Source organism: Mustela nivalis (genome assembly GCF_964662115.1).
Source record: "Mustela nivalis genome assembly, chromosome: 18".
In the NCBI taxonomy this organism is placed as follows: domain Eukaryota; kingdom Metazoa; phylum Chordata; class Mammalia; order Carnivora; family Mustelidae; genus Mustela; species Mustela nivalis.
Genome location: NC_139037.1, coordinates 33,324,240 through 33,342,089, shown reverse-complemented (window position 1 = coordinate 33,342,089; position 17,850 = coordinate 33,324,240). Strand labels below are relative to the sequence as shown.

At 43.2% G+C, this 17,850-nt stretch overlaps 1 long non-coding RNA gene across 1 annotated transcript; it reads left to right on the top strand.

Moving 5' to 3' along the window:
- Nucleotides 1-268: 268 nt before the first annotated feature.
- On the top strand, nt 269-15,396 carry LOC309853848. Its single transcript, XR_014305994.1, has 3 exons — nt 269-357; nt 14,616-14,824; nt 15,102-15,396. It is a non-coding gene; the product is annotated as an uncharacterized lncRNA (long non-coding RNA).
- The last annotated feature ends 2,454 nt before the right edge of the window (nt 15,397-17,850 follow it).

The window sequence follows — 17,850 nt, the reverse complement described above, 5'->3', positions numbered from 1 at the left end:
TCTTCCCAGACGTCCTCATTTGCCAGTGGCACCACTGTCCAAAAATGGACAGCCAAGGTGCTTGGGTCAGTTATGACTTCTGTTGTGGCTGATTAAAACCCCCATTTTGCTGTCAAGGTCAGGAGAGTCCCTGCCGCAGCTCTGGAAGCAATAACTGGCTGCTTACGACGGATGACAGTCATCTGGTGTGGGGCTGGGGACGAAGATGTGGGGATGAGGTCACAATGCCTCCAGTCTCTTATGTAACAGTTCCGCAAACAATCACTGAAAACCTGCTTTGTATATTAATGCTAGACCCACACCTTAAGATGAGCTGTGGGAATGCAAAACCAAGACCAAGAGAAGCAAGGCTGGAGGGTAGGTAACACTCGCCAGGATCTTGTGGGTGAGCAATTGATTGCTTAGGGAGCCTGGGAAGTGGAAGGAAAGCTCAGGGGTTAGGCCAGAAAAGCCTGGTAGATGACTTGTGGCCTGAGGGGCCTAGAGACCACTCACTTCTCTCATCCAAAGGGACAGTTGGGGTGGGGGTGGGAGTGGGGCGCTTATCTCATTCTCTTTGACATTTTGAGGGTTAGCTCTGTTCTACGCGATTAGCCTGTGGCAATCAGGCAGTGAGATGAGACTCTGTGGTGTCCCCCAGCCCATAAAGCTTGCCCCTGCTGCACACTGAAAATTACAGGCTTATATTACAGAGGGCAAGTTAGGGAAGTAGCTGGAGGTTGCTGATACAGAGTTCAGGTAGCTTTATTGAGAACTGTGAAATGAAACTGTGTTACCCATGTGCCCAAATCTGAACGAGAAAGCTGCCCCCCCAAAACCAAACAAATGAAACAGAACAAAACCAATAACTAAAACTGTTTTCTTCTTCTTCATCTTCTTTGTCAAATTATTATAGCAAGCTGTAGCCAGGAATCTAGAATCTTTTTTTTTTTCTTTTTGCTTGGGAAGAGCAAGTTTCCCCAGAATCAAGCAGTGCCCTAAGGACTGAGGGAACAAAGACTATGGGCACACTAGAGCACCAAGATAGCAGTTGCAAGAGCTGTTCCTGGGAATGCCAGAGCAACAGACACACACCTCAGAGGATGTTTTGCAGGATGACACAGACACCCAGGCCCAGGACTCAGGACCCCCATATAGCTCTGACTGTAGCTTTTCTACTAAAAACATTTAAAATATTGGGGATATGGATCCAATATTGTTAGGAAATTAGTTTTGCTTCTTTTAACAGGTTGTTTCTGTTAAGCCAAAGCTATGGAGGATAAAGCCAGAAGATTGTCTCTGAGGGGTAGGGGCAAAGTTTATCTGGGAAGGGGTATGAGGGAACTTTCTATAGTGATGAAATGCTCTCTACTTTCAGAGGGGCATGGGTGGCAGGGATGTATGCATTTGTCCAAATTCATTCAATGGTACATTTAAGATATGTTTGCTTCACTTTGTAAATCTTACCTCTAAAGAAAAAAAGACACTGTAAACAAATATCGAACTCTTGTTGATAATACACATGCTGCAGTGTTGATGGGTGAGTGTGCTGATGCCTTTAATTTTTGTTAAAATGCCCCCAAAACAAAGATGAAATCCTGGATGAGGAGAGGAATGGATAGGTGGGTAGATACACAATAGAACGAATATAGTAAAATGCCAGTTGTAGAATCTTGATTGTGGGTTTACTAAAAATTCTTTGAATTTTGCTGTGTGTTTGAAAATTTTCATAATAGAATGATGGGGGAGTAAGTTACTTTCATTAGGTCAACACTTCATAAGTTCACTGATTAGACTCATCTGTGCCATTTATTTTACTTTCAAGTTTCATTGGTTTTTTTATTTGTCAGAGAGCACAAACAGGGGGAGCAGCAGGCAGAGGGAAAAGCAGGCTCCCCGCTGAGCAAGGAACCCAATGAGGGACTTGATCCTAGGACCCCGGATCATGGCCTGAGCCAAAGGTATATTCTTACCCCACAAGGCATATTCTTACCTCACTGAGCCTCCCAGGCGTCCCACAATATTTATTTTAAAAATAAAAATGCTAGGACCTCCTCTTGGGGACTCAGATTCAGTAGAGCTGGGATGAGGCCAGTGCTATCCAAATTTTTAATCAGCCCTCCTGCTTGTGCCTGATGGCGAGGCAAGTTTGGGAAACACTGAGTTGAATCAATTTGCTCCTGACATATTGATATTGGATGCAAGGAAGAGTTACAAACAGGATAGAGAGGGAGGACAACCTCTCACTGCCAAATCAGACTCTAGATGGGACATCAGGAACCTTAGGGTTACCAAGGTTCCTCAAGTGATTCTCAAGGGTCCTCAAGTGATCACATAGTGCAGAAAGTTTTGAGAAACACCAATTTTGGAAACATCTGCGCAAAGAGAGATGTATACCTCAGCCAAACTCTGGCTGGCCCTACTCCTAAAATCCCCCCAAACTAGTGATTAAGCTGTAAGTTAGGGGGATAAAATGCACCAGATGGTCCGCCGCCCTTGTGCTGTGAGTTTGATGTTGTTATTCCAGGGAGGAGGTCTCTGGCTTTCTCTTGGGCCCTCCTAAAGCCAATAAGGGGAAAAAGCTTCAGATTTACCAAGGTACATCATCAGGGCTGGTGAGGGAGAGAATTGATACATCCTACTGCATGTCTTTACCTCCCACAGATCACTGAATAGGGCTAACAGCACATAGCTCCTCCTTCTGAGGGTATTGTACTGTGAGCAGGCTGAAGGACAGAAGCTAAAAGATGAGTGACCCTCAGGAAGGCTCTGGTTGCAGCAAGGGGGAGAAGACTGGCACAAAGCAGTGATGGAACAGGTAGTGAATGGTCAGTGCTGGGCATGTCCAGATGAGACGGAGCCCCGTGAGCCCTGGGACAGCCCTGGGGGAGATGGCAAGACTCCAAGTGCGCTCAAAGAATGAAGCAACATTGCTTTACAGGAGAACAAAGACGAGTTAACAGTCAGCTGCAAAGAGGCTTCATTACCTCAGCCCAAGCACCCATACAGGAGTAGTGTGCGTTAGCATTAATGAGTGGAGTGGAAACACTATGGGAGGGAAAAATACGAGCAAATTTCATCTTGGAAGGGAAGAGGCAGGAGGAGAGATCAGAAGGACTGGCCTTTAGCTCATCTGTACTCATTTATTTCCCAAGAGAAGGAGAGACGAAACATAAAAGTCAGAGAGAGAGAGAGAGTGACTGATCTTTGTTTTGTAATCTCCCATTAACACACTTGACTGGTGATGCTCCAAGCCCCAGTTTTCATGCAGCCTGCCGAGATGGCCTAGGGAATGGCAGCACTCAGCTCTGAAACCCCCACAGCCACTCTGGGGCTTCACTAACGGCCTCTCAGTGTCCAGTGCCCCAACTGTACCTCTGTCCCTTTCTCTCTGGCTCAAGCACAGGTTTTCCATCACAAGTGACAGGAGAGGTGTTATTGTAGGTTTGTGTCAGCTCTGAATGATAAAATATGTCTAAACGCAGCTGCTGTTTTCAGAGTTGGTTTCTCTTATTGGATGTTGGGTTCTAGAGACAAAGGTGAAAATCAGGAAAGTCCAAATTACTTTTGGACGACGCTTGAATCACCAGTTAAGTTTGCTGTTTGATGTCATGGGAGGATTAGCGCCAAGTGGAGGCATGCACCCTACAACCCATATTTAACACACTTAGCAGTTTAGAGATAGGATCCCACTTCAGGGGACAAGAGGCATCAAGATGACCGAGTGAGCTCCATGCACCCCTTCTTCCTGGCTTGTTGGCTCCTGAACAGATTCACTGAAATCATTCCAATGGCTCCTTTTTTTTTTTTTTTAAATTTTTTTTCTCTACTAAGTGTGAGTACTTTCCTTAACACAAAGGAAATGTACATAAGATGTGGCTCCATTGAACTAGGTGGAAATGATCAGGAACTGCTGAACTCATGGTGTCCCCACCCTCTCGCCCTGCCTTCTGGGAGGATGTATATAGAATGTTAGTTTCCTTGCTGTGTCTCACATTCAAGGTGGGGACTGTGTAAGCAGCATGAATAGACGGAAGCTAGTGGTGGACAGACAGACGTTCTGTTCAACTGCCCTTCTGGAGAAGAGGTGTGAGCAGTTTCTGCTGAAATCTGGGGTGCAGCTGGGGTGGGAGAAAGATGAGTAGTCTGTGCTGAAGGCAGCCAGCCTGGACTTTGAGGGATCATGTCTCCGCAAGGACAGTAAAAGGAAGTGAATCAGACATCTTCATGCCTGTCCTTCTAGAATCCTACCCAGCCTGGAGAGCCTTAGACCAAGACTTGCAAACAGGAGGTTCACAAATGTTTCTTTGATTTTTGGAAATTTAGCCACTTTCACATCCTGATTCACATTCTAGACGTCTCTTGAAATATCAGGGGATCTAACACCCCGGGACCTTCACCCCCACCCCCAACAACAGAGCAGCAAGGATGGGCAATAGCCTCTCACTTTGGAAGGAACCCTCTCTGATTCAGAGAAAACCCACCAATTTGATGGGCTTGTTTTTATGATCAGCCTGTTGTTGATGACCAGGCCTAGGGGGCGCTATCTTCAGCCTTGGTGGTCAGAGACTTGGGCCTGTGGGCAGAGAAGAGTGGTTCTCAGACACATTGTCCTTGTAGTTCTGCCCCCAAACGGATGCTGAGCTAGTCTCAGATCTAGTCCATGACACCACCCAAGCCAGCAGGATTTTCAAACATGAGCAGAACTTAGTCCCAGCCACCTAAGACTGACACCCTCTGTTTCATGGAAGCAGCTGACAAGGGTACAGACACAACCATATCCCAACTGGGGAAGGAGGCGGATGTCACAGTAGCCTTCCCACGCTTGCCCTGCAGGTCCTGACCCTCCCATGAGTGAGTTCTTAAGGGAGGTGAGTCTAGGCAGGTGGAGGTGAGGATTACTGAAATGTAGCTGTTGAACAGAAGCATTTGTGAATAATTTAGCAAACTGCCTAGTTACCCTTTCTTCCACATCTACCTGTAATTTTAACTTTCATGGTACATTAGGAAGTGAGAACGCCCATCTCCTGGTGCGTTTCCATAGTAAGAGACAATTAGGTGGATGAAGTTCAAAAACGCCCTGTACCACTGGTCCTCCACCAGGATAGGAATACCATTCTCCCCACTCGCATGATATTCTACACTTTCCAAAGCACCTCCGTGCCTGCGTTTACTTCTCAGACTGCCAGTGAGAATAGGGAGCTTTTTCAGAGCTGTAGAAACTGAGGCTCAGTTAAGTTGAGTGACAGACCAAATGTCACACTGTTGGTGAGCATCCCAGTCAAGACCAGGATTTGGGGGACTCCTTGTGGACATCCCTTTTCCCTGAGGATTTCATGGCAAGCAGATTAATGAGTCTCCGTTGCCATGGACACTGGAGATGCTTCTCTCACTCCACGCCTGCACTAAGACAGACTTTACCTGTGGCTGCAAACAGCCCCAGACAGGAACGAGTTCCAGCCCACTGGTAACCCTCAGGGCCTGTGGGATGCCCGGAGATGCCCCCAGTGAGCTGTCACCACTCCCCTCCCTTGCAAGCCGACAGAGGCTCAGGGCCCCTCCCCGCTGTGACATTTCTCAGCATCAGAACTCAAGCAGACAAGCTCCGCTGGGCCAAGACAGTCTGGGCAATCAAAGTCTGCAGCTGTGATGGAGGCCTGGCATTTAAGTCTATTGATCAATGACAGAAGTAAAACACAAGGCGAAAAATGCACAGAGAGCTCTTGTTGTCAGAACCGAATAGAGGCTTCTCCTCTCTGTTTTGAAGGCAGCTGCAAAGAGAGAGAGAGGAGGAGGAGGGAGAAAAAAAAACATAAAACCAGGGGAAAGTGGCACCTAAGGATTTTTATTGGCTTTGAAAGGCTTGAGGCAGGGGCTGCCGAGAGCAAAAGAATTGAGATGCTTTGGGCTCATGCGAGGACATGGCAGAGACAATCTGGGTGAAGTTCCTGATTTGGGGATGGCGCTGGATTCTGTTTATGTTCAGCAGTCCAAATGCAAATGTTGTGGCTGCATGCCGTGAAGGTGACAACTTTCTGCTATAAGTGCAAGACAGGCCCCGTGCCTTCCTGAATGCTCTGTCTCTGTAAGCGCCAGCCCTCAAATAAAGCTGAGGCTCCATCCACTTTACCGGGGAGAAGAAAGGTGCATCTGCCTGAAGAAGGGGGAAGGAAGGGCAGAGGAGGCAAGGAACCCTCAGCACAAGGAGTACACAGCAGATGGAGAAGGAAGGTCTCTGGGTTGTTATGTGCCCTGGGTCAAGTCACTCATCCTTCCTGAGTTTCAGTTTCCTTGTCTCCTAGAAAATAAGGAGGCAAAGGTAATGCCCTTGAAGATTCCTTCTGATCCATGAAATGACTTCAATAATTCATCAGCCTGCGGAGCTCAGACTGGAGTGGAGCAGTGAGCCAGGCCCAGCCTCTCAAGGGCAAGAAGGTGCTGTCTGGGCAGAGGTGTGCCTTGGGAGCAAAGAAGCCCAGCCACTTGTGCCTCCTTAAACTTCTGTGAGCCTCAAGGAACACCACCCTGGCTCCAAGGGGATGTACAGAGATTCCAATTTGGAGTGGGGTCCAAGAATATACATTTCTATGATTTGGTCATCTGATGCAGGGAACCTGCGGCCCACACACTAAGTGACACTGGTGTCATTGTTAAGGACATGAGCTTTGGATTCAGATTACTAAACCTGATCTCATCTCTTGTCACTTTCCAGCTGTGTCTCATGGCTCACTTGCTTCGTCTCTCTGAGCCACAGTTTCTTCATTTGTACAATGGAGCTGGCAATACCCACCTTACAACATTGCTGTAAAGATTAAATGAGCATTTGTGAAATTAAGAGTCACTTATGGTTTGTCTCCCTCCCAATTCCATCTTGTTTCATTGATTCTTAATTTCACAAAACAAACTGAGGGTTGCTGGGGGGAGGGGGGTTGGGAGAAGGGGGGGTGGGATTATGGACATTTGGGAGGGTATGTGCTTTGGTGAGTGCTGTGAAGTGTGTAAACCTGGTGATTCACAGACCTGTACCCCTGGGGATAAAAATATATGTTTATAAAAAATAAAAAATTAAATAAAAAATTAAAAATAAGATTAAATGAGCATTAAATGATTAAATGAGTATGTGAAGCCCTTCATCCAGAATCACATGTAATGAGTGTTCAGTAAGTGGTGGTTGACACCCTTATCATACTCTTGTAATTATGGTTGGAAGGGCTTGGTGGGGAGCAGTTCAGCTGACATAACAGGTATAAGGATTCAATCCAAGGATAAAAATTCCCCAGCAGCCCGTAGCCACTTTCATCACCACATTCTTGCTCGTGTGTGACTTAAATTTCTTATGGAACAATTTGAGATCTTTCTTGATCTGCCCAAACTTGGTACTGGCCTGCTCTTTAAAGTGGCCATCTAGACCTTCCAGTTTAGGGTAAACAGTTCCAGTTAGAGGCAAAAGCTCTTCACCTCTTCCCTCATCATTTGAGCTCACTCAACTCCAGACATTCTGGCTTAAAATTCTCCTTGACCTTGGGATGTACTAGGGCGATCTTTTCCTGGGTTGGGGCTAAGGGTCATAAGGAAGGGAAAAGGAAAAGACTGTGAAGTCCTTCAGATATTGCGGGGGAGGCCCCAAACTCAGCAGCCTACAGGAGCCAGACAGGAATTGATAATGTACCAAGCAGCCCTGGAAAGGTGGGTACTAAAGGGCAAATCAGAAAGCAGATATCCCAAGGAAGGGAATAAATGTTTCCTTAGCATAGTCAGTTGTTGTCATACCAAGAGTAGAATGAGGGTTCTGAGAGATGATTTTTTGAAAGAAGACATACATTCATATTTTTTTGGTGAAATCTCCTTATTTATAAATGTCCATTAAATCAGTTCCTTTACAAAACACATGTCAAAGATCTGGAAATTTCTGCCTCCTCTAGGAAACCTTCCCTTCTTTCTCCAGACAACCAGATTCTTCTATCCTTTCCACTCTACAGCACTCCCACACAGTGTTCTGTGTCTGACCCACCCTGGTTTCCCAAGACATATTGTTTTGTTCCAGCTCTTTCGTGTGTTTCTTGAGAAGTATGGACTTTGCCATCAGAGAGCTCTAGATCTGAATCCCAACCCTATTAATCACTAGTCAGGTGGACCTCTTTGAATCTCAGTTTCCTTACCAGTAAAATGGGATTATTGCAGCATCTATGCCACAATGCTGACATAAGCCTACTGCTCTTGGAGTGCATCTTTTTCAGCTCCCCCCATATCAAACAGGGCTCAGCACAAGATAGTGTTGATTATTTGATTCATTTTTACAATGTGGATTTTTTTTAAAGATCATTCTTAGAGCAGTTCTAGGTTCACAGCAAAATTGATGCAGAGATTTCCCATATGCTCTCTGCCCCAACTCATTCTTCATTCCCCCCATTACTATCAGTCGCTAGAGTGGTTCATGCTACAATTGATGGATGTACATTGACACATCCACAAAATCACCCAGAGTCCATAGTTTACATTGGGTCCATTCTTGGTGATGCATGTTCTATGGGTTTAGACAAATGTGTAATGACCTATAACCACCATTATGATGTCCTCCAGAGTAGATCACTGCCTTAAAAATCCTCTCTGCTCCTCATATTCATCACTCCCCTACCACCCACTCTTGGCACCAACTGATCTTTTTACTGTCTCCATAATTTTGCCTTTTCCACAATATTACATAGTTGTAGTCATATGGTATATAACCTTTCTAGATTGTCTTTTCATGACTTGATAGCTTATTTCTTTTTAACTCTGAATAATATTCATTGTCTGGATGTACCACAGTTTATTTATCCATTCACCTATTGAAGGACATTTTGTTTGCTTCCAAGTTTTGGCAATTATGAATAAAGCCACTATAAAGTACAAGTTTTTGTATAGACATAAGGTTTCAACTCCACTGGGTAAACACCAAGGATAGCAATAGCTAGATTTTATGGTAGGACTCTATTTAGTTTTGCAAGAAACTGCCAAACTGTCTTCCAGAGTAGTTGCATCATTTTGCATTCTCAAGAGAAATGAATTAGAGTTCCTATTGTTCCACATCCTCGCCGGCATTTGGTGTTGTCAGTTTTCCAGATTTTGGCCATTCTAATAAGTATGTCTTGATATCCCATTATTTTAATTTGCATTTCCCTAATATATGAGGTAAAGCATCTTTTCATATGTTTATTTGCCATCTTCTGTGGTAAGGCCTCTCTTCAGTCTGTGGCCCATTTTTTAATCTAATTGTTTTCTTTTTGTTGAGTTTAAAGTCTCATTGGTATATGTCAGATAATGATCCTTTCTCGGATAAGTCTTTTGCAAATATTTTTCCCCAGTGGCTCATCTTTTCAATCTCCCATCATTGTCTTTTGCAGAGCAGGCATTTTTAACTTTAATGAAGTCCAGCTTATCAATGACTTCCCTTCATGGATCATGCCTTTAGTGTCATATCTAAAAAGTCATTGCCAGATTTAAGGTCATCTCGATTTTCCTTTATGTTATCTTCCCAGTTGTAAAGCTTTATGTTTTACATTTAGGTCTGTGATCCACTTTGACTTTTTTGCAAAGGGTGTAAAGTCTGTGTCTAGATCAATCTTCTTTACATGTAGATGTCCAGTTGTTCAATATGTGTATTCTGAGCTATGAAATGTTAATTTTACAGACTTTCTAGAGTTTACCATGCAACTCCTTGCACAGAAAAGAATGGAGAACGCTGTTCTCTGATCAGGAATACCAGGAATGTGGGAAATTTCAGTTCCTACAGCATTGGTAACCTGTAGCCACTAGCCCATGAGGTGAGTATTCTTTGGAAAAATGTGAGAAGAGTCAGAAATGGCTTCAAGATTGTGTCTGTGCACAATGTTTGTGTTTATCATGGAAAATAAGAGGGGTTAGAAATTTCGGTTTCAGCCAAGGTGAGGAGAGATGCCCAGGACATCCCCTTGAAAGGCAAATGGGGCTTCTACTGAAGATCAGCTGCTTTTGTGGTCTTTGACTCCAAAGGTATTAGAAATTAATCCTCTTAAATGTGCATGTCAAGTGTGCAGAGAAACTTTATTTGTAAAAGAGTGAGAACCAAAGAGAGAGAGAGAGAGAATAAGAACAAATATTTGAGCGAATTGACCAAAGGATATAAATATAATTGGGATTTCAGATTTTTACAAGATTCCTTCCTTAAATGACCCAATCAATGCCTTGGAAAATGAGTAGTACCACTGGAAGAAAATAATTGGTGGCTATTCTTGCCTAAGTATAATAGAGAACTAAGCCAAACATCTAGATAATTCATATCTGTTATCACAGGGCTAGGTTAGCAAATGAAAGTAGGAAAGAAACATAGCTCTAGGGAAAAGAAGAGCAAAGTTCTGAGGTCCAACACTCGAAGCTCCTCTTTCATCCGCATTATGTTTATGTGCTGGACTCTCCAAGGCTAGATTTACTGTTTAGATGGACTAAGGTATAGCAGTCATTATTGTTGAAAAGTACAGCTCAAAATGGAGCCTATGGAGGGCTTTAACCCAAGCTTGTGCTGCCACTCAAAATGTGGGTTTCATGATCAACTACGCATCTTTAGATCTAGTCAATAACTGATTTACAATATCACTTGCTTACACCTAGTTCCCAGTACCAGATTTGCTTCAGTATACCATGTGATGCTTCCTGATCAGCCAAGGTTTTCTGTGTGTATTCCATTTTACTTGGAGAAAGTGTCTCTTTCCTGGGAATTGCCTTTGCCCCAAAGGGATTAGCTTCTGGCAGCTATGTTTATAATATATGACCCTGCTCCATAGGTTTGGCTGATTTGATCAAATGGACCCCTGACTCAAAATATGCCAAATTCTCTCTCCTAAAAAATTCTGGTTGTGAGATATAAAAAGTAGGGGTAGTGAGCTGATCCAAATCAATGGCAATTTTCTAAAGAGATGTCTATGTATTGATCAGAGTTCTTTTATTGCCAGCAAAAGAGACTGACTTTGGTTATTTATTGGAATGAGTAATTATTAGAATGGGGGTACCTTGGAGAATTATTGGTAAAGCTAAAAAACCTGGAAAGTACCTCCAGGGCATTAAGAAATGGTAACATTAGAATTAGTCTTATGGGAAAAGGGGGCTGGTACAGGCACTACAGCCAGAATAAATAAATCCCAACTACTTTTAATCTCTAAATTTCTGATCAAAGTTCAAATTCCAGGGAGGAAGTTTCTAACTGATCTATTTTGGGTGATGTGGCTTCTCCTTACCTAGGCTAGGGTAAGGGAGCCCTGCTTACACTTCTACCAGGTTGTATTCAAAAGGTAAAAGATACTTTTTCAAAAGAAAATTGGAATGATGATAGAAAGGGCAATGAATATGGGGTAATCAAAAATAATAGCTCTCAGGGTCACCAAAGATGTTCTGCTCCAGCCTTTTCCAGAGATGTAATTATTCTGTCTTTCTAGGATTCCATGAGAGGTCCCATTATCCTTCCAGCAAATTCCTTTTTCTGTTTAAACTGACTTGAGTTGGTTTATGTTATTTTCAATCAGAAAATTCTTAACTAAGACACTGTTCATCCATTTCTATAAGAAATGAACTCCAGCTTTGGCCCCCACTTGAAAGAGACCTATGTTATCGACTGGATAGCCCATAAGAAATTAGTGACCTGTAAGATCAGAATTAGTGTGCACCAAATGAGCTATGTGTGTTGGCCTTGGATCAATGTACCCAATCTGTTCACTTCCATTCACCCAGACTCTCCATGCCCAGCCGTGCCCTCTTACTCCAGCTCCTGAGCATATAACATAACAATTTTTAAATACAACAAGGAATGTGAGGTTGGAAATGCTCTCACAGAAAGCCAAACAAGCCAGTGGAGCCATGGTAACAGTGCAGACCATGTACTTCGTTACTTTGAATCCTAGAGGGGAGAATGTGCCTATTGAATCCCATGGTTCCCAGGCCATTCAAAGACAAACATCCCAGGGCAAGGATGTTCTATAGTCCCTTTTCCTTGGAGAAAGAAAAGGAATGTGTCCCTATTTGAGTAAGCAAATGGGCAAGGCAGCCCTCTGGATTACAGAAATAGGGGGAGGGTTCTGTAAATGGCTTCAGAGTTCCTTTCCATAAAAATATTCTTGTTTGAAGGGATGCTATTACAACAATAGCAACAACAATAATAATAGCTCAATGTTTTACACAGTGTTGTGCTTCTAGTACTGTACTAAGTGTCAAAGACTCGTTTTTCTTGAATTGGTTCGAAGAACATCAAGTACCCAAGACAGACTAATCTTCTCTTGGTTGTTTTAAAAATAAAATTCAACAAGTTGTGTTTTGCTGTGAAAGGTATAGACTGGCATGTTTAAGATGAAGTGTAAATCATTCTAAGTTTGGACTGTGTGAAAGACTCTGAGATCCCTTCCTTTTTGGGAACAGGGGAGGAGGAAGATATTTATAGGCTGATGCAATTAATGATGGAACTTTCTTAGGTGAGGTTAAGCCTAAAATATTACTGACAGTCTCCCCTGCTCATACTCTGGGGTAGAAGCTTCCAAAGTCCTAGATCTGCTAGGCATTCCAGCCTCCTGGCCTCAACTCCTACTGGTTTCCCTGCTATCCATATGGCTGCATGGTCTTCCTGATGCTCCTCACACACAGGGTAAGCATTCTCCATATGATTTTGCTATTAGCCTGCCATGTCTCTAGAAAGCAAAGTAACATAGAATGGCTCTAGGGATCCAGATGCTGCCCTTTATTAAATGAGTTATCTTGAGTAATCACACCCTTCGACTGAGGCTCAGTCTCTTCACTGATAAGTAGGGATAGCAGGTCCTGCCTTTATATTTCACAGGGCTTGTAAAAAGATTAACTGAGATGCTATATATGAGAATATTTTGGAGGTCATTTCCAAGGACTCTACATTTTTAATGCATTATTGTTCTAATATTGTCTTGTGTGAATTAACTGATAAGGTTAGAAAGACCTTTAGTAGCTAAGAGAGAGGATGGGGAAACCTTTATAGTGGAGAATGAGAGAACATTTTGAAAGAAGATGGGGAGAATGACTGGTTTATACAGGGAACTCTAAGCCTGGTCAGAGGGATTCACAATGGAACCCTAGAGTCTTAAAATTGCATACAGAGTATACATAAATGTTGAGATGTACATTTTTTGTTTTTGAAACATGAGACCTGAGCTTTCACCCTATTTTCAAGCAGGTCCATAATCCAGCATGTCAAAGAGTCATTGGTGGAGGTACAGTTTGAAATAACATAAGTCACTGAATGGGATTAGGGAAGCAGACTCAACATTTGAGCTGAATGCAAGAGAGAAGGAAAGGCAGAAAGATGCTCTAGTTTGGGACACCTGGGTAGCTCAGTCGGTTAAACATCTTACTGTTGACTTCAGCTCAGATGATGATCTCAAGGTTGTGAGTTTGAGCCTCACAATGAGTCTTACATCAGAGTCCCCTTCTGGCTCCACTTCAGGCTCTGCTTTGGACATAGTGTCTTCTTAAGACTCTCTCTCCCTCTCCCATTCCCCTTCCATGATCACGCTCTCTTTTTCTCTCAAAAAACCAACAAACAAAACAAAAAGATGCTCTGGTCAAAATGGCTCAATCTTATTTTGCCATTTTACTCCTGGATCAATTAGTTTCTACTGCATAACAAATGACCCCAAATCTTAGTTACTTAGAACAATAAACATTTATTTAACATATTTTTTTTTTAAACAGGTCAACAATTTGGACTAGTCTAAGCTTGCTGATTTTTCTGGTCCCAGGTGGCCTCACTGGTGAATCTGTAGTTGGCTGCCAAGTTGTTGGGGGATTGGCTGATCTAGGGTGGCCTCAAGTTGGCAGCTCATCACTTGTCATATGGTAGCTGGGCAGGGATTCCAGAGTGAGTGGAAGCTTCTCGGGGCCTTGACTCAGAACTGCTGCACCTTGTCTTCTGCCACACTGTATTACCAAAGCCAATCACAAGGCTATCCCATTTTCAAAAGAAGAAGTAGATTCCACCACCTGATGGTGAAAGATAAAATCATGTTGTAGATGGACATCTAGGTTCTTTCCATAGTTTGGCTATTGTGGACATTGCTGCTATAAACATTCGGGTGCACGTGCCCCTTTGGATCACTACGTTTGTATCTTTAGGGTAAATACCCAATAGTGCAATTGCTGGGTCATAGAGCAGTTCTATTTTCAACATTTTGAGGAACCTCCATGCTGTTTTCCAGAGTGGCTGCACCAGCTTGCATTCCCACCAACAGTGGAGGAGGGTTCCCCTTTCTCCGCATCTTCACCAGCATCTGTCATTTCCTGGCTTGTTGATTTTAGCCATTCTGACTGGTGTGAGGTGATATCTCACTGTGATTTTGATTTGTATTTCCCTGGAGGGTATGTGCTTTGGTGAGTGCTGTGAAGTGTGTAAACCTGGTGATTCACAAACCTGTACCCCTGGGGATAAAAATATATGTTTATAAAAAATAAAAAATTAAAAAAAAATTTGTAAAGCAAATAAATGCAGGGAGGGATAAAGGATTGTGGCCATTTTTGCAATCAGTTACACCTCCCAAACCCATGCCTAGTTCTTAAACCAATTCTGATCCCTTTTATTAACAGCAATTTTGGTCTTCTTGATTTTATACCAGGACCTTTGTCAAAAGGAGAAAACACCAGATAGAGATTATATATAACATCAGGAGCTTGGAGAGAAGAGTGACATATCCAAGGTCACATAGCAAATGAGCAGAACAGCCAGCTCGACGACTGCCTCACGGCGTTTCTACCCTGGCATCCGCTTCTTCACACCACACCTCATTCAGTTACAAATTGTCCTACGGTTTTGGGACTTCTGAAGGTACGAACAGGCATCCTTGTTTCTCAAAACGTTTGCGATGAAGAGCCAGCTTTTTTGTTGTTATTCTGTTTTATTTCTAACTCATCATGGACTAATACTAGTATGAAGCTCATGCCAAGTATAACTTATCATGTGAACTTGACAACACTCAAACCGCTTTTTAACCTCTTAAATGAAGTGAGGCCCATAATCACACATTTGTCTGTCACTGCAATGTCAAATTGCGATAAAAATTTGTAAATGTTTACTCTTACTTACTGCAATTATCTCACTGCAGATTGGTGACAAACAGTTGGCACAGTGATATCACACCTGAAGAAGCATTTGCTCTGCATCCATTGTCTCATTCTGTCTTCATCGTATCCTTATGAAGTAGGAAAACCAAGATCTTGTGACCCATTTGAATCAGATAAGTAAACCAAGGCCAGGAAAAGTAAAAGGCTATTCCAAGATCACACAAGGCGAGGCCAGGATCAGAATCAAGAGCTCTGGACACCTTGTCCAGTGCTCTTCTTGTCCTACCCACATCACTCTGCCTCACTCGATTACAGTTTAAAAACATTAATAAACCAACTGAGTTAAAGAAATCAGTGTTTTCTTTATACCCCAAGCCCAAAGCTCAACCTGAGTTATCGAGCTGATGAAAGTTTATCTTTTGCATGAGGAATTTACGCATTATTTACATAATCAGATTCCCTCAACCATCCCCAAATGCTCAGAGAAACTAATTCAAACTAGAGTTACACTATATTTCATGCTTAAACATTTAATGAGCTCCTCATCATCCCTCTGTCTGTGGGTCCTAGGTTGGAGATGAGGAGGTTTCTCCAGGGTGCTGTGCAGAGGGAAGTTGCTGATGCATCAGAAGCACAGGCCCCACTTACCTGCTTATGGGAAGCCTGTGGCAGTGTTCTCCTTGGGCCGACACTGGCAAAGTCAGAGAACAGAAAGTGGAGAATGCAGGAGGGTGTCAGGCCTGCACCCTGAAGAAGTCTGAGCATCACCTCTGTCATCCTGGGCTCTCACATAGATTGGCACAGAACCTACACCAGTCACGGTGTGCCCACCATGTGGCTCAGGAAGAGCGGCTGCCACACTTTTCATGTTCCACAGTTTCATCAAGGAGAGGAAAGAAATCCTGCCCATCTGTCTGGGTTCTGGAACCTGCACAACTCTAGCCTTAGAAGAAACATAACCTCTCTGAGTTCTTTATTGGACCTGGGTTGTGTGGTGCTTCAATGCTGAGAGGAGGCCTTTTACTTCAACTTTGCAGTCTTTACAATCTCCAGAGGTTCTGCAAACATAAAGATGGAAAACTCCCAGCAAATTTGACCCCGGGATCTGGTGCAGGGGCAAGGCTCAGAGATAGTGGTTTGACATCAAGGCACTGAAGAAACATGCAGGGCCACTCTTGGGTCTGAGAGTACGGCAAAGTGGCCTGAACCCTTGGGACCCTAGGTTTCCAGGACTGGTGGCAGAGGGTTCCTTAAGCATCACTTCAACCAGGGTTCCATAACTGTAATCCATATCCTAATTGTTTTAGGTATTTCCTTTGAGCAAAAGGTCCAAAAGCTTAAAAATTTAAAAAAGGGCAAAGGGAACCACTGAGATGGTCTAATTGACTCATGTCTAAATGAAGAAAGTGAGGTTCAAAGTGGACAGTGACATGGCCAAGGCCACTTAGCTAACAGAGAGAAGAGACAGCAGAGTCTCTGACCCAGGGCTCTTTCCACCACACTTCTAACATTCTAGTTCCTTTTTGTTTCCAAAGCCTTTGCTGGCCTCAGGTATAAGGTAGATCTGTTGAAATCAGCAGAGACCTCCTGACTCTCTGGAGAACCCTCAGTTCTGCCTTAAGGTCTCACACATTCCCTCTGCCTGGAATGTTCTTGCTGCAGATGTTCATGTGTGCGAACCCTCATGACACTGACATCTTCTTGATCTAATGCCACCTCAGAGAGGTTTTCCCTGTCTTCTCCCTATAAAGTGGCTTCTTCCCATCTTACAAACACATGCCAGCCACCTTCTACATTTTCATGTTTTATTTCCTTCATAGCCCTTATTAGCAACTGAACTTGTCTTGTTGATTTGTTATATTAATTAATGTCCATCACTCTCAACAGAATGTAAAGTCATAAGATTAGGGAATTTGTGTATTTCATCTACCATTTTATCCCCAGATCCTAACATACTTCCTGTCACATAGTAGGCACTTAATTAATCTTCAATGAATGAATGTCTATCTTCATTTTGTATACCAAGGCGAAGACCTTCAGAACAATAGCAATTTGCTCCAGTGTTCAGCAGTGTTTGTCACCGCAAATTGTCCCTGATTGCAGTTGTCACATGCATTTGTGAAGGAATCTACATGAGTCCCTCATCTCTAAGATGCTCACAGCTGAACTGCTCTAGCAAAATCTCATCTACTAAACATAAGGGCCATAGAAAAAACATCCAGACCCACTTGGCCTTCGTTTCCTGGGTAACCAAGGTTGTATGCTTAGATACACATGACCAAGCAGGATTCTCCCAAGGGACATAAGCATTGAAGACTCAGGCACCAGCTGTGTGTTTTTTTTACTTTGTCAAGTAGCCACTGCCTGATGCTGACAAACAGTTCAGTGGTTTGATCTCTGGGGCTAGACCCAAACTCTCAGGGAACAAGGTTCCCAGACCCAGTACCATATGTTTACCTCTAAGCTCAGGGAACACTTGGGTTCCAGTCTGTGCAAGATGTAATTACATGGTAATTTGCATCTTATTGTATATGTATTGAAATCAGACAAAAATTGAATGGTACATTCTTCTATGCATGGATACTAAGCCATGCCTAATATGATGGTCTAAATTCTCTTTAATTCAATGAGGAACAAACGTTACAAACTGGTGGTTCCTGGGAGCAAGAATGAACACAGATGTGTTATGATTGGCCCCAAACAGTATTTTTTCTTAATTAGTGGTTACTATTTAGAAATCAGGAGTTTTTCATAGAAATCCAGATTTCCAAGTTCTTAGTTTGGTTTTTC